At 39.8% G+C, this 21,988-nt stretch overlaps 1 pseudogene; it reads right to left on the bottom strand.

Annotated features, from left to right (window-relative positions):
• Positions 1 to 17,295: 17,295 nt before the first annotated feature.
• Positions 17,296 to 17,877, bottom strand: LOC115714614 (large ribosomal subunit protein eL39z/eL39x-like; annotated as a pseudogene).
• Positions 17,878 to 21,988: the final 4,111 nt, after the last annotated feature.

The raw sequence follows: 21,988 nt of genomic DNA, 5'->3' as shown, positions 1-21,988 counted from the left end.
AGATCCTGGTAAAATAATTTCCAACAGGTTTTATTCTCGTAGCTTCTGTAGAACCATCCGAAGATGTTGCTCATGCTCCTCTTCTGATTGAGAGTACACAAAGATGTCGTCGATAAATACAATAACACAGATATCAAGGAAATCCTTGAATATCCTATTCATCAAATCCATAAATGATAATGGAGCATTGGTTAGTCCAAAAGACATAACCAAAAATTCATAATGCCCACACCTAGTGCAGAAAGCTGTCTTTGGAATGTCCTCTCAAATTCTCAACTGATGATAGCTTGATCAGAGATCAATCTTTGAGAAGACCGTCTTCCCCTGAAGTTGATCAAAAAGATCATCGATCCTAGGTAAAGGATACTTGTTCTTGACAGTCATTTTATTCAATTCTCGGTAGTTAATGCACATACGCAAAGATCCATCTTTCTTCTTGAAAAATAATATCGAAGCTCCCCAGGGTGACACACTAGGTCGCAAAATCCCTAGGTCAAGCAACCCCTGAAGCTAAATTTTCAATTCTTTAAGTTCTGCTGGAGCCATTCTATATCGTGTCTTAGAAACTGGTTCTGCTCTGGGTGCCAAATTAATAATAAAATCAATTTCTCTTTGTGGTGGTAAACCCTAGACATATTGTATCCAATACCACGGCCAAAAACCCTAGACATCCCTCTTGTAACAATTTTCTAGTTGTTAATACTGAAATCACTAGGAGCTGGGATCCCTGAACTGATCCAACAAAAACAAATGGTTCCTCATCCTCTGTTTGGAAGATCACCATCTTCCGTTTACAATTAATACTAGGTGAGTACTTGGATAAGAAATCCATCCCAAGTATAATATCAAAATCTGCTAAACTCATTTCTATTAAGTCAGCACTCAACTACCTATCCTCAATTCTGATCGGCATAGCCCTAATCCACCTTTTGGAGATGACTAATTCTCCGTCAAGCAATAGGGTTCGAAACCCTTTATCATAACTATCACGCGGTCTATTAAACTTACTAAAAATTCTAGCTGCCACATAAGAGTGAGTGGCCCTAGAGCCAAATAGCACAGAGAAATAAGAGTTATTGACTGAGAGCTGACCTGTTACAACTAAGGGGCTAGCCTCTGCATCGGCCTGAGTTAGAGCAAACACCCTTGCCGGAGCAGGTTTTGTTCCAGTCTTCTGTTCTTCTTTGTTAAGTTTTGGACAATCTCTTTTTTAGTGCCCTAGCAATCCACACTGAAAACACCCTTGCCCTCTACACTCACCCAGATGATGCTTTTTACAATTAGGTCATTCCGGGTAAGTGTATCGGGTTTCAGAACCACCTTGACGGTTGCCTTGACCATGGTTCCCTCAGAACCTCTTATTCTGACTTGAGCCACTGGATGCAGTTGGTGCCGTTCTTTCCTAATTAGTTGTTGAGCCACTACAACCCCTACTATAACCAATGGTAGGAGGAGTAGGAGCCCCAACAACGACCTGAGTCCCTCGAGACTCCTGAGTGCACTCCACTACACCCTCAGCTCGTAGTGCCTTTCCTACCATATCAGCATAGGTGGTGTTATCATTAGTGGTAATCATAAGATCATGTCTTATCTTTGAATTTAATCCATCTAGGTATTTCTCTTTCTTAATAAAATTAGTTGGCACTATTCCTGAGGCCAATCTTGCCAATCGATCAAACTGAGTTGTGTATTCAGTACCACTCCTATTTTCTTTTTGGGTCAGCTGAGTAAATTCCTTTCTTTTTACACTTCTGACTGATTCATTATAGTACTTCACATTAAACAGCTCCTGGAACTTTTCTCAGGTCATAATGGTAACATCACAAGTTAGAGACACCATGTCCCACTAAACAAATCTTCTTGAAACAGGTTTGTGGCATAGGCCACTCTATCATTGTCATTGACGCGCATGAATTCAAAATTCTTGTAATAACAGTTGTAACATCCCCGCTTCAAGCCTCCATTGGGCCCTTACACCCATGGAATGAATGACTCTTATACACGAGTACGTCACTCTGGCTGCTTCATGGACTGATGACTGACCCTACAGACCAACACGAGTGTTTCCAGCGTGCTTTGTCCTCACTCACACGCATCCTGAGAAAACTTCCCAGGAGGTCACCCATCCTTGAAATTGCTCCAGGCCAAGCACGCTTAACTGTGGAGTTCTTTCGAGATGGGCTACCGAAAAACAAGATGCACCTTTTTGATATAGGTAGTACCAATCAATCCATTTAAGCTCTCTTCAACTGTGTAGTCCCATACCTACACAGTCTCAGAATCATCCCACTTGACCTTCCCCAGGCGATGTGACATTGCACAGCTTACCTGGTGTTTCCCCTTACGGATCACCGGACTACTAACTGTCACAATCACCCCCCCTTACGGGGTTCGACGTCCTCGTCGACCACACTTCCGGCTGGGTCAAGGCTCTGATACCATTTGTAACATCCCCGCTTCAAGCCTCCATTCGGCCCTTACACCCACGGAATGAATGGCTCTTATACACGAGTACGTCACTCCGGCTGCTTCATGGACTGATGACTGACCCTACAGACCAACACCAGTGTTTCCAGCGTGCTTTGTCCTCACTCACACGCATCCTGAGAAAACTTCCCAGGAGGTCACCCATCCTTGAAATTGCTCCAGGCCAAGCACGCTTAACTGTGGAGTTCTTTCGAGATGGGCTACCGAAAAACAAGATGCACCTTGTTGATATAGGTAGTACCAATAAATCCATTTAAGCTCTCTTCAACTGTGTAGTCCCATACCTACACAGTCTCAGAATCATCCCACTTGACCTTCCCCAGGCGATGTGGCATTGCACAGCTTACCCGGTGTTTCCCCTTACGGATCACCGGGTAATGATCCACTTGACATCCTGGTAAGTTTTCCTAGGAAGCAAGCGAGTGAGGACAAAGCACGCTGGAAACACTCGTGTTGATCTGTAGGGTCAGTCATCAATCCAGGAAGCAGCCAAAGTGGCGTACTCGTGTATAAGAGCCATTCATTCCGTGGGTGTAAGGACCTAATGGAAGCTTGAAGCGGGGACGTTACAAATGGTATCAGAGCCTTGACCCAGCCGGAAGTGTGGTCGAAGAGGACGTCAGACCCCGTAAGGGGGGGTGATTGTGACAGTTAGTAGTCCGGTGATCCGTAAGGGGAAACACCGAGTAAGCTGTGCAATGCCACATCGCCTAGGGAAGGTCAAGTGGGATGATTCTGAGACTGTGTAGGTATGGGACTACAGAGTTGAAGAGAGCTTAAATGGATTGATTGGTACTACCTATGTCAACAAGGTGCATCTTGTTTTTCGGTAGCCCATCTCGAAAGAACTCCACAGTTAAGCGTGCTTGGCCTGGAGCAATTTTAAAGATGGGTGACCTCCTGGGAAGTTTTCCTAGGAAGCGTGCGAGTGAGGACAAAGCACGCTGGAAACACTCGTGTTGGTCTGTAGGGTCAGTCATTAGTCCATGAAGAAGCCAGAGTGACGTACTCGTGTATAAGAGCCATTATTTCTGTAATGACCGCTCTAGTTTATGAATTAGTAAAGGCAATTAGCACTAATTTTTATTATTTTATTATTATTTGTGAATTAATTTATTTGTGGACCCCAATATTTAGAAATAAATATTAGAGTTATAATTTCTCAATTCTGGAGATTTTATTAAACTCTAGGGGTATTATTTAGCTTATATGTGAAATATGTTAATTTTGTAATTTTGCTCGGCGACAACGGAAAATGCGATGGATGGCTAGATTGATCACATGGGTAAGTTTAGAATCCTATTTCACAGTGGGGAATATTTTAGAGGAAATAATTATCGGGATTGAGCGGGGTTATGGATTTTGACCATTTTACCCCTAGCTTTGAAAATACCCTAGTTTTAAGTCTAAGGGCAATTTAGTCATTTGGTCTATTTGAGGTTAGGTGGCTGGTTATTTTGGTGACACCTAGCATCTAATTTGGATGAGTTAAGTAATTAACTCATTTTCATTTGGAAAGTAAAGGAAAATCAAAGAAAAATCAAGAGGAACTCTCTCTTCTCTCTTTTTCTCTTCGAAGGCAGCAAGGGGCAAGGATTTTGGGAGCTTAAGTTTGTGTTTTCAGCTAAGAATTCAAGAGGAATCAAAGCAAGGTAAACCCTAGAATCTTTGTGTATGTGAAGTTTCAAGTTTATGTTAGTTTGAATTAGTGAAACTGTGATATTATGGCTGTTAGGTTTAGGTAAGTTTAGGGTCCGAATTTTAGGGTTTAGATGAGTTGATTCTAAGTCCTAGCTACTGGTTTTAATGGCTGTATATAGTTTTTATGCAAATTTAGGTTTAAAGTTCAAGCTTTGTTCATTAATGGCAACTTGGGTTATGTTGGTTTGTTCTGTGAATTCTTTGCTGGAAATCATTGTGTATGCATTGTATAGGTATCTTGGAAAGTTTGGTAAAGTTTGGAATTGATTTGAATCAAGGGGGATAAATTTTTGGGTTTCTCGGATGAACCGAATTCCGTTCCGGGTGGTCTATACCAACCTGCCGACCTAGGTTGGTGACCAAGAACCGGATACCGGTTGGATCCGGCTCACTTTGTTGGGGGTTTTTCCAGAACCCTAGTTTTAGCCAATTTTGGGTTATATAGGGTATTGCCTTGAGGTTTATTGATAGGGAAACTTTTAGTTTCGAGTTTTAAGTCCCGAAAAGTGATTTGGCGAGTCACTCATCTGTGTTACCGTTATTGTGATTAGGGCATCCATCTAGCACGTGAATTCCGTTCAGGTCGGCCAACACACTTGAATTCGGAAAACAGGTAAGAACTGTGTATAATGTATGATGTGATTATCTGAATGTGTGTATATGTGTTTATATATGCGTGCTTGAGTTATGTTAAGCACTACCAACACTTGTATAATTAAGTTATAGAGTGTATTGGTACAGTGATTGTTGTTGATTTGAGTACGATACGGTGATACCAACACAAGCATAGGAAAATGCTAAGGTGTGTGGTACATCACTCAGTGTTACTCACTGATCGAGGTAAACCCTACCAACACTCGTACGGCTAGGTACGTTGTGTATGTGGTATAGTGGTCGTACCCTGGTATTGAACGTTCATGCTCATCTGTTAAGCTCTGTAAATAGGTGTATGGGCGCCTATTTACAGGTCGGAAATTATATGGTATGTTATATGCATTTCTTACTGAGTCTGTCGACTCACAGTTTCTGCTTCCATGTGTAGGTAAAGGAAAGGCGAAGGCTGAACAGGAGTGAACCTGAGCTCGGGTGAGATTGTACATGTCAAGCAGCGCGACCTGGAGTGTTCGGTCTCGGGACATCTGGGTGTTGTATTTTGAAAGTCGCTGTGCGACCCAGAACTTGTATATTTTGAATGTAAAGTTTAAACAGTAAATTTTCAAGAGTTTGAAATCGGGATCCCGGGATTTGTAAATATTATATTATTTTATAAAGTTTAATGTTTAAAGCAAAAAATTTTAATTTGACACGTTTTTCGAGAAATTACTTTGATTAGCAAAGTTTGCACAATAATTGGAAAAGCACTGTAGCGTGCCTTAGCATTAGGGCGTTACAATTTTGGTATCAGAGCCGCCAGGTTTGTCTACCGAAGCTTGCTATGACATGTACAATCTTCATCAGAGAAAGCTCGGTTCACGGTTCAGTAAACCCGTACTTGTTTAGTATTTTAAATAAGTGTGATGTGAAAGCATGTTAGGAAGCATATTAGATTTAAATTAAATATATTTCTTTAAAAAGAAAGAAAGTGCGTTGCCTTTTTGCTATTAAGAGCGGTGTTAATTTTGATCGCCGTCTAACCTGCCTACCTTATGGATTCGCAGGCTAAGTCCTATTAAATGGACGCCCCGCGAAATACAAGAAGCCAGGGTGGCATGGTTGAGGCCGGAGGCGGTCAGGGGAATCCTCAAAATCCCCGTGGTCGCGGCCGTGGCCGTGGTAGAGCTCAGGGTGGTCGCCCTGTAAATCCACCTCAAACTCCTCCTGAGTGGGAGCAAAGATTTGCTGAAATGCAAGAGAGAATTCGTCAGCAAGATGAAGAGATCCAAAGATTGAGGCAGCAGGGTCCTCCTGCCGTGCCTCCTCAAGAAGTTCAGGCCGTTGCAGTTCCAGCGGTGCCAGCAGAACAACCTGTTGTTGGCAACCGTATGGAACCGTTGTACGAAAGATTTCGAAAACAGGCACCTCCAGTGTTTCTGGGAGGCCCTGATGTGATGAAGGCCGAGCAATGGCTTTCGATGATTGAGCGTATTCTCAACTTTATGGGAGTGGTTGGAAATGATCGGGTGACCTGCGCCACTTTCCAGTTTCAGGAAGATGCCCTTGTGTGGTGGGAATTGATAACCCTCACACGGGACGTCACGCTGATGACTTGGGAAGAATTCAGGGAGTTATTTAACTCCAAGTATTACAATGAAGCGGTCCGCAGTGCAAAGCGGAAAGAGTTCACTGATCTAGTTCGGGACCGAGGGTATGTCGATCCGAGTATACAACGAAATTTGATCGGTTGGCTAAATTGGCAGCAGGAATTGTGCCCACGGACTTTAGTAAGAAAGAAAAATATTTAGCGGGTTTGAGTGCAAAGATCCGGCATGATCTGGTTATTACCACTACCGAAGCAACCACGTATGCTGATATGGTTGAGAAGGCTTTGAGAGCCGAAGGTGCAGTAAAATTTCTTCAGGAGCCCCGGGTGACTCCGAGTGTTGGTGGAACCCCCACTGTTCCTACTCCTGTTTATGGTAGGGATGGTGGTGACTCCACCATTGAGCGTAAAAGAAAGGTTGTTCCGGCTTCCGGTGGCTCGGGGCAAAGCAAGCGGTTCCGTGGGAACCAAGGTAGAGGAGGACGACAGGGTTATTCTTATCCTGAGTGTCCAAGGTGCAAGAAACATCATCCGGGAGAGTGTAACCGGAAGACATGCTTTCTATGTGGCATGGTGGGGCATTTCAAGAAAGATTGCCCCCAGGCAAAGAAAGAGGAGCCAAGAGTTGAGGTGAAACCGGTTCCTGCTCGTGTGTTTGCCATCACCCAAGCTGATGCTGCAGCCAGTCCTTCTGTTGTGACAGGTCAGCTTCCCGTCAACAACTTGTTATTTACAGTATTATTTGACTCGGGAGCTACACGTTCATATGTGGCTACAAGGGTGATTGATCTTTTGGGTAGACCTTGTGACATTTTAGAAAGAGGGTTTGGAACCCTAATGCCTAGCGGGGAATTGGTTATCTCTAATAGGCGCATTAGGTCTATGCCGATTAGGATCGAAGATAGGGAATTGAGTACTGACCTTATAGAATTGAAACTAACTGAGTTTGATATTATACTGGGAATGGATTTCCTATCCAAGTATTCGGCCAATATAGATTGTAGACGTAAAATGGTGATTTTTCAGCCGGAAGGTGAAGATCCATTTGTTTATGTTGGATCGATTCAGGGGTCTCGGATCCCAGTTATTTCTGTGTTGAGAGCTAGGGATTTACTATGCAATGGTTGTGTAGGATTTCTAGCGGTAGTATTTGACTCCAGCAGACACTAAACATTTGGGCACGAGATAGTCCGGGTGGTGAAAGATTTTCTTGATGTGTTTCTCGAGGAATTGCCGGGATTGCCGCCACAGCGAGAGATTGATTTCGTAATTGATCTGGCACCTGGAGTCGAACCTGTTTCTAAAGCTCCATATAGAATGGCTCCAGCGGAACTCAAGGAGCTTAAGTTGCAACTTCAGGGGATGCTTGATATTGGGTTTATTCGACCCAGTGTATCGCCCTGGGGAGCTCCGGTTCTTTTTGTAAAGAAGAAAGATGGTTCCCTCAGAATGTGTATTGATTATCGGGAACTAAACAAGCTGACGATTAAGAACAAGTACCCGTTGCCTAGGATCGATGATCTGTTCGATCAGCTTCAAGGAAAGACGGTGTTTTCGAAGATTGATTTACGGTCTGGTTATCATCAACTCAGAATTCGGGAGGAGGACATACCGAAGACTGCTTTTAGAACCAGATATGGGCACTATGAGTTTCTGGTAATGTCATTCGGATTGACTAATGCTCCTGCGGCCTTTATGGATCTCATGAATAGGGTATTCAAGGATTTCCTCGATAACTGCGTTATAGTGTTTATCGATGACATTCTTGTGTACTCTCAGTCAGAAGAGGAGCACGAGCATCATCTCCGAATGGTGTTACGACGACTTAGAGATCACAAGCCGTATGCCAAGTTCAAAAGTGCGAATTACGGTTGTCCGAGGTGTCCTTTTTGGGTCACATAGTTGGGAAAAATGGAATTATGGTTGATCCAAACAAGATAGAATCAGTGAAGAATTGGCCGAGGCCCAAGTCTGTGACAGAAATTTGAAGTTTTCTCGGGTTAGCAGGGTATTATCGACGTTTCGTCGAAGGATTTTCTAAACTTTCTATGCCCCTAACTGAATTGACCAAGAAAAATCAGAGATTTGTGTGGTCAGATAAGTGTGAATCAAGCTTTCAGGAGTTGAAGCAGCGTTTGATAACAGCTCCGGTGTTAGCTTTGCCATCAGATCAAGAGAAATTTGTTGTGTATTGTGATGCATCCAGACGAGTGCAGGATGCGTTCGATGCAAGCCGACGTAGTCATAGCCTATGCCTCTCGTCAACTGAAGGATTATGAGCAGCGTTACCCAACTCATGATTTAGAGCTCGCTGCTGTGGTTTTTGCTTTAAAGATTTGGCGACATTATCTTTACGGTGAAAAGTGTGAGATTTATACGGATCATAAAAGTCTTAAATACTTTTTCACCCAGAAAAGATCTGAATATGAGGCAGAGAAGGTGGTTGGAGTTGGTTAAGGACTACGATTGTGAAATACCGTATCACCCGGGAAAGCCAATGTTGTGGCCGACGCTACGAGCGGAAAGGTCCGGTCAAGTGTGTACTACGGTTATGATAGCTCCTCAGCTAGCCTCGGAAATGGTTAGTGCAGGAATTGAATTCGTGGTCGGGAAACTACATAATTTAACACTCCAATCTGATCTGTTGGAGAGAATCAGAAAGGCACAACTGGAAGATCCCGAACTAGTTAAAGTTCGAGATGAAGTGATAGCTGGTCGGCCTAAAGATTTTACAGTCTCGAACAGTGGAATGTTACTTTATAAAGTTCGAGTTTGTGTTCCTAGTGTGGATGAGCTTAAGAAAGAGATACTTGATGAAGCTCACACCACACCTTATTCGTTGCATCCGGGAACCACCAAGATGTATCAGGATTTGAAACCCTACTACTGGTGGTATGGGATGAAAAGAGCTGTGGTGGACTATGTGTCCAAGTGTTTAACCTGCCAGCAGATTAAGGCTGAACATCAGAGGCCGGCAGGGTTATTACAGCCTTTAGTCCTTCCAGAATGGAAGTGGGAGGACATCACAATGGACTTCGTAACTGGTTTGCCTAGAACCACAGGGATGTATGATTCTGTTTGGGTCATCGTGGACAGATTCACAAAGTCAGCTCACTTTTTGCCAGTGAAAGTTACATATTCAGTGGATCAATATGCTGAATTGTATGTGAAGGAGATAGTTCGTCTCCATGGAGCCCCTAAATCTATTGTATCAGACAGGGATCCAAAGTTCACATCGAAGTTTTGGGTGAGTCTCCAGAAGGCTATGGGTACCAAGTTAAAGTTTAGTACAGCCTTTCACCCTCAGACTGATGGTCAGTCAGAAAGAACTATCCAGATTTTAGAAGACCTATTGCGAGCCTGTGTCATGGACTTTGAGGGTTCATGGGTTAAGTACTTGCCTCTAATTGAATTCTCCTACAACAACAGCTACCAAAGTACAATAGGGATGGCTCCCTATGAGATGTTATATGGTAGAAAATGTCGTTCTCCTATTCATTGGGACGAGACAGGAGAAAGGAAGTACCTGGGTCCTGAGTTAGTGCAGAGGACCAATGAAGCTATTGATAAGATTAAGGCTCGGATGCTTGCTTCTCAAAACAGGCAGAAAAGTTATGCTGATCCGAAGCGCAGAGATGTTACATTTCAGGCAGGGGAACATGTTTTCCTGCGGGTTTCACCAATGAAGGGTATTAGACGCTTCGGGAAGAAGGGTAAGTTAAGCCCTAGGTTCATTGGGCCATTTCAGATACTTGAGAAGGTCGGGCAGGTAGCGTATCGGCTAGCCTTACCACCAGCATTATCAGCTGTTCATGACGTATTTCACATCTCTATGTTAAGGAAATACGTGTCAGACCCGACTCATGTCTTGAGTTATGAAACCCTTGAACTACAACCAGACTTATCCTATGAAGAGCAACCTGTTCAGATTTTGGATAGAAAAGAAAAAGTTCTTCGGAACAAAACTATTGCACTAGTTAAGGTGCTCTGGAGGAACAGTAAGGTGGAAGAAGCCACCTGGGAATTAGAGTCAGATATGAGGACTCAGCATCCAGAGCTATTCAGGTTAGATTTCGGGGACGAAATCCTATTAACGGGGGGATAATTGTAATGACCGCTCTAGTTTATGAATTAGTAAGGGCAATTAGCACTAATTTTTATTATTTTATTATTATTTGTGAATTAATTTATTTGTGGACCCCAATATTTAGAAATAAATATTAGAGTTATAATTTCTCAATTCTGGAGATTTTATTAAACTCTAGGGGTATTATTTAGCTTATATGTGAAATATGTTAATTTTGTAATTTTGCTCGGCGACAACGGAAAATGCGATGGATGGCTAGATTGATCACATGGGTAAGTTTAGAATCCTATTTCACAGTGGGGAATATTTTAGAGGAAATAATTATCGGGATTGAGCGGGGTTATGGATTTTGACCATTTTACCCCTAGCTTTGAAAATACCCTAGTTTTAAGTCTAAGGGCAATTTAGTCATTTGGTCTATTTGAGGTTAGGTGGCTGGTTATTTTGGTGACACCTAGCATCTAATTTGGATGAGTTAAGTAATTAACTCATTTTCATTTGGAAAGTAAAGGAAAATCAAAGAAAAATCAAGAGGAACTCTCTCTTCTCTCTTTTTCTCTTCGAAGGCAGCAAGGGGCAAGGATTTTGGGAGCTTAAGTTTGTGTTTTCAGCTAAGAATTCAAGAGGAATCAAAGCAAGGTAAACCCTAGAATCTTTGTGTATGTGAAGTTTCAAGTTTATGTTAGTTTGAATTAGTGAAACTGTGATATTATGGCTGTTAGGTTTAGGTAAGTTTAGGGTCCGAATTTTAGGGTTTAGATGAGTTGATTCTAAGTCCTAGCTACTGGTTTTAATGGCTGTATATAGTTTTTATGCAAATTTAGGTTTAAAGTTCAAGCTTTGTTCATTAATGGCAACTTGGGTTATGTTGGTTTGTTCTGTGAATTGCTGCCTGGAAATCATTGTGTATGCATTGTATAGGTATACTGGAAAGTTTGGTAAAGTTTGGAATTGATTTGAATCAAGGGGGATAAATTTTTGGGTTTCTGCAGATGAACCGGAATTCCGGTTCTGGGTGGTCTATACCAACCGGTCGACCGGTTGGTGACCAAGAACCGGGATACCGGTTGGATCCGGTCTGCCTGTTGGGGGTTTTTCCAGAACCCTAGTTTTAGCCAATTTTGGGTTATATAGGGTATTGCCTTGAGGTTTATTGATAGGGAAACTTTTAGTTTCGAGTTTTAAGTCCCGAAAAGTGATTTGGCGAGTCACTCATCTGTGTTACCGTTATTGTGATTAGGGCATCCATCTAGCACGTGAATTCCGTTCAGGTCGGCCAGCACACTTGAATTCGGAAAACAGGTAAGAACTGTGTATAATGTATGATGTGATTATCTGAATGTGTGTATATGTGTTTATATATGCGTGCTTGAGTTATGTTAAGCACTACCAACACTTGTATAATTAAGTTATAGAGTGTATTGGTACAGTGATTGTTGTTGATTTGAGTACGATACGGTGATACCAACACAAGCATAGGAAAATGCTAAGGTGTGTGGTACATCACTCAGTGTTACTCACTGATCGAGGTAAACCCTACCAACACTCGTACGGCTAGGTACGTTGTGTATGTGGTATAGTGGTCGTACCCTGGTATTGAACGTTCATGCTCATCTGTTAAGCTCTGTAAATAGGTGTATGGGCGCCTATTTACAGGTCGAAAATTATATGGTATGTTATATGCGTTTCTTACTGAGTCTGTCGACTCACAGTTTCTGCTTCCATGTGTAGGTAAAGGAAAGGCGAAGGCTGAACAGGAGTGAACCTGAGCTCGGGTGAGATTGTACATGTCAAGCAGCGCGACACAGGTGTTCGGTCTCGGGACATCTGGGTGTTGTATTTTGAAAGTCGCTGTGCGACCCAGAACTTGTATATTTTGAATGTAAAGTTTAAACAGTAAATTTTCAAGAGTTTGAAATCGGGATCCCGGGATTTGTAAATATTATATTATTTTATAAAGTTTAATGTTTAAAGCAAAAAATTTTAATTTGACACGTTTTTCGAGAAATTACTTTGATTAGCAAAGTTTGCACAATAATTGGAAAAGCACTGTAGCGTGCCTTAGCATTAGGGCGTTACAATTTCCGTGGGTGTAAGGACCTAATGGAGGCTTGAAGCGGGGACGTTACAACAGTCAGCCACTGCTCGACTTTCATTACATCGGAACCTCCCAAAAAAACTGGAGGTGCCTGCTTGCGGAACCTTTCATACAGTTGTTCCATACGGTTCACTGCAATAACTGGTTTTGTCTGCACATCAGGGGCAGAAGCTACCTGCATTTCTGGAGCAGGGATCACAGGAGCACCCTATTATCGTAAGTGTCTGATTTCTTCAGCTTGCTCATTAATTTTGGCTTGCATTTCTGCAAAGCTATTTTCCCATTCTTGGGCAGCCTGTAGCGGGTTAACATCACCCGGACCACGTGCCCTGCCTCTAGGGCCTCTGCCTCTGCCACAACATTTACGGGAATCTGAACTCCTTCACTGCCACTGAATCCGACCGCGTTACACTGAGTCTTGTTGTTTCGCCTAGCGTCCATACTACTAGACTAACTTTTGTAACCAAGAGCTAGTCTGGTCAGATCGCGATCAAGAAGAACTTACTAATTACTGCTTATTTTGGAAATTTAAAACATACACCTATTCAGCTATTAGGCTACTAACATGCTTCCTATCAGGCTTCTCTTAAATCATACTATTAAAATAGACTACTAAAGCAATAAAGGCTTACTGAACCGTGAAACGAGCTAATCCTTGAAGATGATTGTACATATCGTGGTGATCTTGAAAAGACAACCTGGCAGCTCTGATACCAAATTGTAACACCTTACTAGTTTAGGCATGTTAACGTGATTTTTAACTAACTATGCAGTTCGTTACTAACCAACGAGTTTATTAAAAATCGTGATTAATTAAAATTTTTTTAATTACTTTTACACATTAAAATAACGTAGTTATATAAAACCGGGATCCTATTTACAAATGTATTTACAAAAGTTTCACTATGCATATACAAAAGTTTGTTGCTTAGGGACAATACAATATAAGCCCTGATGTCCCAAAGACCATACGCTCCAGGCCTAACTGCCCCAACATGTACAATCTCCATCTGCTCGCCCTCACGGCTGCTCAACCTTAGCCTTGCCCTTACCTACACATGCAAACAATAACTGTGAGAAGACAACCTCAGTAACAAAAGCATAAATAATAACATAGCAATAACTCGAGTTATAATCAGGCGCCCATACCCCCAATCATAACCTAATTCCTGTGTCCAGCACGCTGCTGAGTCTCGAACGTTCGTATGACAGTACTATTGACCATAATATCAGCTTATACTCGATACACTAGTCGTACCGATGTGACACTATCAAGTAGTTCAGTAGTATCGACAATAATATCAGCCTATACTCACTACGTTAGTCATACTCTAGGCGTACCGATGTGATATTATCGAATAGTACTTAAGTCAACATACATTTCTAAGGTAATCTAACTGGCTTAACTAACATGCATCCTAAACATGTAAATACATATGAATATCATTATACTAATCTTGCCTTGTTTCTGAATTTAGGTGTATCGGCCAACCTGAGTGGAACAGCTGCTCGATAAATTACAGGCCCCTAAATAACATTATTCGTAAAACTGTTGAGTGACACGCTCAATAACTTTCCTGGGACATAAACTTGAAGCTAAATGTTTCCCTATCGATGAATAACATGGCAATACTCTAAATATCGCAAAAAGGGGAAAAACTAGGCTTCCCAAAACTTCCCCAACTGGTAGACTGGTTCCCCAACTGGAATTTTGGTTTTGTGGGGTTTCTTGGGGACCAATCGATCGACCGGTTCCTACAGGTCCTCCTGAACCAGTCGACCGATTCAGTGCAGGAAAGTTCAAAAATTCATAACTCTCACAAATCAACCCCAAATCTAACCAAACCTTCTAGACCTGATTAATAAACCGCAAAGAACATAAACAAGGCAATAAAACAATCTAACATGCTCTGAAACAAGAATTTCTATTAAAGAGTAAAGCTTGAGTTCTTATACTCAAAACTTGCTCAAACCTTACAACATCCTCTAAAACCACTTTAATTCAACATAAATAACCTCAAATTAACTTCAAAATATATCTACAAACAAGAACAACAACTACAACACGTCAACTCACAATTCATGCATAAAACCATAACTTTAAACTTAAGAAATTATAAAAACAACGTACTAGAGTAGTTACCTTGGGTTAGAACACTTAGAACTTGCTGAGATTTCTTGAATTGTGAAGCAAAAACTCAAACCCTAGCTAGGTTCTATGGGGTTCGAGAGAGAAAGAGAGAATTGGAGAGAGAGAGAGAGTAATCTTTGTATCTTCATCTAATTTTAATAAAATGAAAAATAAAAATAAGTTTTATCTATTAATTAAGGGATAATATTAAGGGATAAATGACCATTTATCCCTCCACTTAACCAAAAAGTCACAAAACCACCAAGAGTTAATTTGGTCAACTCTAAAATCTTGACTAATCTCGATATTCCCAAAGTCTAACTATATTGCCCCGCTATACTAAAAATACTAAAATGCGATTCTAATTGCCAAACATCGCGTTCCAATGTTGTCGAACACAAAACATGCAAAAATATTAAATTTCATATGAATTCTGAATTCAAATAAATCTCCGTAAAATAATAATTCATAACTAATATACAAGTTTCATAATTAAACGCTATTTATCTGTTAATTTTCAAATTAAAGTTAAGTGGTCTTAACATTATTGGTAAACATCGATGGAGTATAGACCGGCCTTTAGACGACTTTGTTTGCGTCCCCCCTAAGGAAGGTATTTATCTATACTGTTGCTTAAGATTGATCTCTTGACTATAATAAGAGGAAGTGATGTATTTTAGTGTGACATCGACCCTTAAGGCGACACACTAAGTTAAGTCATGAAATCTAAAATAAAGGGATACACTCACAAAGCACAACTAAGCTTCATAGTGGTTAGTTGTTAACTTGGTCAAAAAGTTGTACTTCATATTTTTTTAAAAAAAAATATGAGATATTTAAGTTTAAAAAAAAAATAAAGATGAGAAATCTCCCATAGGCTTAATGAAATTAACTTTATACTGACCCGAAGGCGACGATAAATTTTCAAAGCGCTTTATCGTGAAATAATTTAAACAAGATTTTATGTGTTTTACTTGTATGCACTCATGTATCTTGTTTATTGTAATTCTACAATGATATTTATTACTCAGGCATAATGCTTATGTTACTTTATTTATTTTTCAGTCATGTTTATTATGCCAAATTCCCTTACTACTTTACTAGTACTTGAAAAACTAAATGGTGATAACTTTTATAAATGGAATCCTTAATCAATGGTTGCTAGTGCAGTTCACTGTCGTTCTTCAGTGCATGTGATCTTAGTTTGGATTACGGATGTAGTGAGACATCAAAGTGAAGGTACTGTATATGTAATGACCGCTTAGTTTATTTCTGAGAATTAGTAGATAATTAGGGTCTAATTTTAAAAGTAGACTTTTAATTATTATTTTTATGATTTTGGAGATATGTTTGAATTTTAGGAGTGCTAATTATGATATATATGAATTTTATATTTTTCATATTTTTATTTCCGGTAATAGTGGAATGCGACGGTTGGCCTGTAGAGTCACTTAGACAATGTTTAGTATCTTGGTTTTAGCGAGCATTATAGATAGATATTTTGTTTGTCACTGTTGTTTGGGGTTATTAGGTGTGACCAAAATACCCATAGGTGGCAATGTTACTTCAAAGTTAAGAAAGAAGGTAAATTAGTAATTTGACCTTAATTTGCCTTTAGTAGGATTTTGGATTTGTAATAATCCTTAAGGTTTATTTTCATTGAGATGAATAAAGGAATTGATCCCTTTATTACATTTAAGAATAAAATTAGGAAAAGAAACTAGAATTCCAACTCTTTTTCTCTCTCTCTTGGGTTGGCCACAACCTAGAGCCATTGAAGGTTGAGTTCTTCACCAAATTTTTTAGAAATTCAGAGCATTTCTTCTAGGGAAAATTATAAAAATTGAAGATAGCAGCTCAAGGTAAGCTATTTCTCTTCTCCTTCTTTAAATTTTCTAGTTTTGGAATAGATTTGAATGTTAATTTGTTAATGTTCACTACTAGAAAATTGGGTTTTAGTGACACACATTGAGTAACTCTAAAAGTGTATAGTGACACTTCAACGCGCGTCACTAATGAGGGTGACTGAAAAGAAATTTTTTAGTGACACTTTACACGTGTCACTGAAACCTTTTACATTCATTTTTTGCGCCACTATAGGCGTATAGTGTCAAACTAAGAAGGTAAAAGCCACACACATGAAGTGTCACTATATCCTATTATTCTTTTCTTTTTATTATTTTTTATTAATATTTTTAGAGATATAGTAATACACAAAAAGTGCCACTATATTAAATATTTTTCTTTTTTATTAATATTGTTAATTAGTATTTATTTATTTATTTTGTTTTGAAACTAAAAAGTAAAATAAAAATTCAATTAAATATTATTTTAAAAAATATAATATTTAATTATTCTAATTTAAATTTTATATATTATAAATAATAATTTATATTAGTTATATGCAATTATAATTAAATATAACACTAATAATTTTAATCACCAAAAAAAATATAAATTATACAATTAATTTCAATAAAACACATATCTATTACTAAACAAAATATTAACCCAATTTTTTTTACAGACACAATATTTACATTATTTTTTTTTATCAAAACATGAACATAAATTTCAGATTAACACAAATATAAATCAAATCCATAACTTTAAATATAAAATAAACTGTAAAACAAACAACAATATGACCAAAATCTTGTTAAAGGACTCTGCTGGAGTAAACACATTAACTAAATAAATGGTTCCATGTCTTTCTTCTCGAAATGAACTAAAAACTAAAATAGGCTTAAAATTGAAAGGCCATCCACCTTAGAATTCGAGCTTGGTACGGCGCCAGTGCCTGCGCTTGGCATTGTACAAAATGGTGTTGTCAGTCCTCAACCGGATCCAGTGAGGAATCAGCCTGTTCTAGCGCATCTTCTTCTCCAGCTTCTTCTTGATCATGAAACTCTTGTGCGAGGGCATCTTTGCTGAGATGGATAGCTGTCTGGCTAGCTTACGAAGATCTCAAAATTTTGGTCTGGCAGAGGTTTGTGCGCGAAAGGAGAATGAGAGAGAGAGAAGGCGACTGACTGTAGAGAGAAAGGTGGTTGACGGTGGTCAGAGCTCCACCGGTGTTGGGAAGAGAGAAGGTGCGGCTGCGAGTGCGGGTGCGGCTGAGACGAGAGGAGGTGCGGTTGTGGCTGTGGCTGAGATGAGAGGAGGTGCGGCTGTGGCTGTGGCTGCAGCTGCAGATTGCTGAGAAGAGATGTGCACGCGGCTGGTTGAGAAGAGAGAAGAGAACTGTGGCTGCCTGCTGAGAAGAGAGAAGAGAAGGGTGCGTGCGGTTATATGTTTAGAAAATTTAGGGTTTTTTTGTTTATGAAGGAAGAGAGAGAGAGTTAGAAAAATAAGATATATATAAATAGATTTTTTTTTTTATATAAATATGTTATTTATTTATTTAATAAATAAAATATCTGATTATATTTATATATAATTAAAGTTTTTTTTTTGAAAAATATTAATTAAAGTTGAAAAAAGTAAAATGATATAGTGACACGCTTAGCATGTCAGGACACGTTTACCCACACGCGTTTGGCGTGTCACTATAGATTAATATTTTTTTTAAAAAAAAAATATTAATTAAATTTGAAAAAATAAATAAATGCTATAGTGACACGCTTAGCATGTCGGGACACGTTTACCTACACGCGTTTGGCGTGTCACTATAGATTAATATTTTTTTAAAAAAAAACTTAAAAAATTATGGGTATTGTTCTTTAGTGACACCTCATATTCTTAGTGACACATATTATAAGAGACTGATACTAAAAGTTTAGAGTCTAATTGTGCGTGTCACTAATCTTAATTCTTTAGTGACACTCACAAAAGTGCGAGTCACTAAATAATGTCACTAAAAGTCCAAATTGTAGTAGTGGTTAGTTGTTGTTTTGGTTAGCTTTGTTTGAGTGTTGATTCTGATGTTATATTGAAGTTTTCATGATGTTGAGTGGTTGGCTTTGTACTATGGTGGTGTTTGAGCTAGTCAGGAGCTTTTAAGCTCAAACTTACATTTTAATTGTAGATTTTGATTTAGTTGTTTGATGATGCATTTTTCACTTGGATTATGTTTGTTATAACTCAACTAGGTGCTTTAGAGCTTTTTGTAATGTTTGGAATTAGATTGGTTGAGTTTTGAGGTTTGGGTTTTTTTTTGCTGTAAAAACGGCAGGCCGTTTCTGGGAAAATGACCTTCGTTTTTTTTAGGCAAAAAAACTCAAAAAAATGGCCTACCGTTTTTACAATGGGGACCTGCAATTTTTTTGGGTACTTTTTTCCAAAACCCCATTTTTCAACATTCTCTCGATATTTAGATTTTAGTCATGGTATTTGTCGATAGGAAAACTTTTAGTTTCACGTTTAAGTCCCTAGAAAGTGGTTTAGTGTATCGCTTATCAGTTTTGTGTATGTTGTGACTTAGGGGCCTGTAAACTGTCGAGCTGCAGTTCTATTCACATTAACCATCACACCTTAATTTGGAATCGAGGTAAGCTTAATATAATGATACGTATATGTGATTACATTTTTAGCATGCATGTTTTTGAATGTTTGTTCGATTACATTGAAATAGAGGTATTGGCATACATAGAGTTATAATGGATACAGATGAATGTATGCTAGCATACTTATCGATTAACATCTGAAATATTTTGAAATGCAGATGGATCTGCAAGGGATACGAGGTGATGTCTGATGCTAAATATTCCAAGCAACCCTAATAGAAGCTGCCCAACAATGGTACTTCAAGCTGCCTCAAGGAAGGTTCAATTCGTGGAATGCTTTCTCCGTGAAATTCCATGCGCAGTTTTCCTTTTGCCATCAACTTCCCTCGCATCTAGAAGATCTGGTCCAGGTAAAACACATGCCAGGGGAACCCCTCAGAGTTTATATAAGTAGATATGTGACAGAGGCTAGCAAGGTTAAGGGGTGGACCGAAGAACGAAGGCTGGCCGTTATACTAGGGGGCGTTGAGCCACTTAGAGAACTATGGAAGGATATTAAGAGGCTGACTGTGGGATCAATGGCTAAATTTTTAGACCGAGCAGATGGATGTATTAAGCTCAAAAAAGTTTTTCCATGTGTGGACACCGTCGGACAAAAGAAGAGCCAGCCACGTAGCAACTCGGTACGAGCGTCCGCTCAGAGTCCACAGTAACCTGGCAATTCGAACTCGAATGGGAAGAGGTCTAATAACGATAGCAGGCAGGGAAACGGAAAGAAAGGCAAGTTTGTAGGAAATGTCGAACAACACCCCAGGGACAATGCCTCAAAGTTTACTGCTTATTCTATCCTAACAAAAAACTTAGAGACAATATATGCAACAACTCAATCTATTGTCCCATACAAGAAATTCTCTCCCATGAAGAAGGACGTGAGTAAAAGAGACACATCCAAGTTCTGCCATTTTAACGTAGATTAAGGCCATTACACCAACGAATGCAACAACCTGAAGCAAGAAATTGAATTTTTGATCAAAAGGAATAACCCGCACTTACAAAATTATGTCAAGGCTGACAAGAACTCGAGGGCCTCCCACAAACAACAACCAAAATCGATTGATGCCTCCACTAGTGGATGGGCATTTACAAGTTATTATTGAGGGTCCACATCCTGCTGGAGACATAGACAAAGCTCGAGAAAAGTATGCCCGAGCCTTGCAGTACAAACGAAACAGTTTTGGCCATAGAAGAAAGAGAGCCAAAAATACCTCGGGTAGGGGAACGCATAATAACTTTCACTGAAGCATCTGCTAATCACGTCCACTTCTCACACAACGACCCCCTGGTCGTGGAAGTACAGATTGCGAATCAAATAGTAGCCCGAACTATGATAGATGACGAAGCCTCCTCAGACATCCTATTCAAGAACACCTATGAGAAGATGGCGCTCCAACTTAAAGATCTAATCCCTTGTACCCAGCCTGTATATGGTTTCTCCGGCCAGAGTATTGCACCTCTAGGGCAAATTCGTCTACCCGACACTGTTGGACAAGCTTTGAGGAGCATAACTGTGATGGCACAATTTTTGATAATTGATGTCCCATCACCTTTCAATGTCATGTTAGGTCGACCGACCTTATATGACTTGAAAGATGTCGCGTCAGTTTTCCATTTGTGGAAGGGTGCCTCGGATGGAACCAAAGAATAGCATGGGAATTCTATAACCTTGCCCTAACTAAATTCAAAAAGGAAAGTACCTCCAGCCAGAGTTCAGGCAAGGGAAAAAGTATTGACCAATAGGAAGTCGCCCAAGGCAAGGACAAGGACATAGATCCCCAACTTGGGAAATTTAACACAAATGTAGGGCCGATGGAAGAACTAGAAGAGGTCGAAATCAACCTAAATATCCCGACCCTGAAACTCAAAATTGGTTAGGGTTTGTTGCTCGAAATAAAATTACCATTAATAAAATTTTTAAGAGCAAATGTAGATATTTTTGCCTGGTCACATGAGGATATGGTCGGTATTGACCCTTCTATAATGTCTCACGCCCTAAAAACTGACTCAAACTTTTGTGTCGTCTAGTAAAAGAGAAGACTACTGGACAAAGAACGGGCGCAAGCATTGAAAGAATAGGTAGAAAGACTGCACAAAAACGAGTTCATCATCGAAGCTTTCAACCCAACTTGGGTATCTAACCTCGTACTGGTACCCAAGCCTAATAAAAATGGTGAGTTTGTATTGATTTTACTGACCTCAACAAGGTGTGCCCCAAGGACTATTTTCCACTTCCAATAATTAATTAGATCGTGGATACAACAGCCGAGCACAAAATCCTAAATTTCATGGATGCCTATTCGGGGTATAATCAAATCAAAATGTATCCACGAGGCCAAGAGCTTACAAGTTTTCGAACAGATATAGGTCTGTACTGTTACAAAGTTAAGCCGTTCGGGCTGAAGAATGCTTGAGCTAACTACCAGAGGCTGGTAAATAAAATGTTTGAAGACTAGATCGGACTAAATATGGATGTATATGTGGCTGATATGCTCGTCCAATCTAGGAAGGCTGGGGGCGCATAGAGGATCTAGACGAATTCTTCAAAATTCTCATAATATACAACATGAAACTTAATCCCTTAAAGTGCTCCCTTAGAGTCAGTTGTGGTCAGTTTCTTGGTTTCATTGTTAATGCTTAGGGCATAGAAGCCAATCTAGCGAAAATACAAGCCCTTGGATATGAAATCACCAACAAAAAGTAAGGAAGTCCAAAACTTAACTTGTCAGGTTGCCGCACTCAGTAGATTTGTTTCAAATTCAACGGAAAAATGTGTTCCTTTCTT

This window comes from Cannabis sativa, chromosome 4, assembly GCF_029168945.1.
Source record: "Cannabis sativa cultivar Pink pepper isolate KNU-18-1 chromosome 4, ASM2916894v1, whole genome shotgun sequence".
Lineage (NCBI taxonomy): Eukaryota > Viridiplantae > Streptophyta > Magnoliopsida > Rosales > Cannabaceae > Cannabis > Cannabis sativa.
The sequence above is the reverse complement of the archived record's forward strand: the minus strand, read 5'-3'. Positions and strand labels throughout refer to the sequence as shown.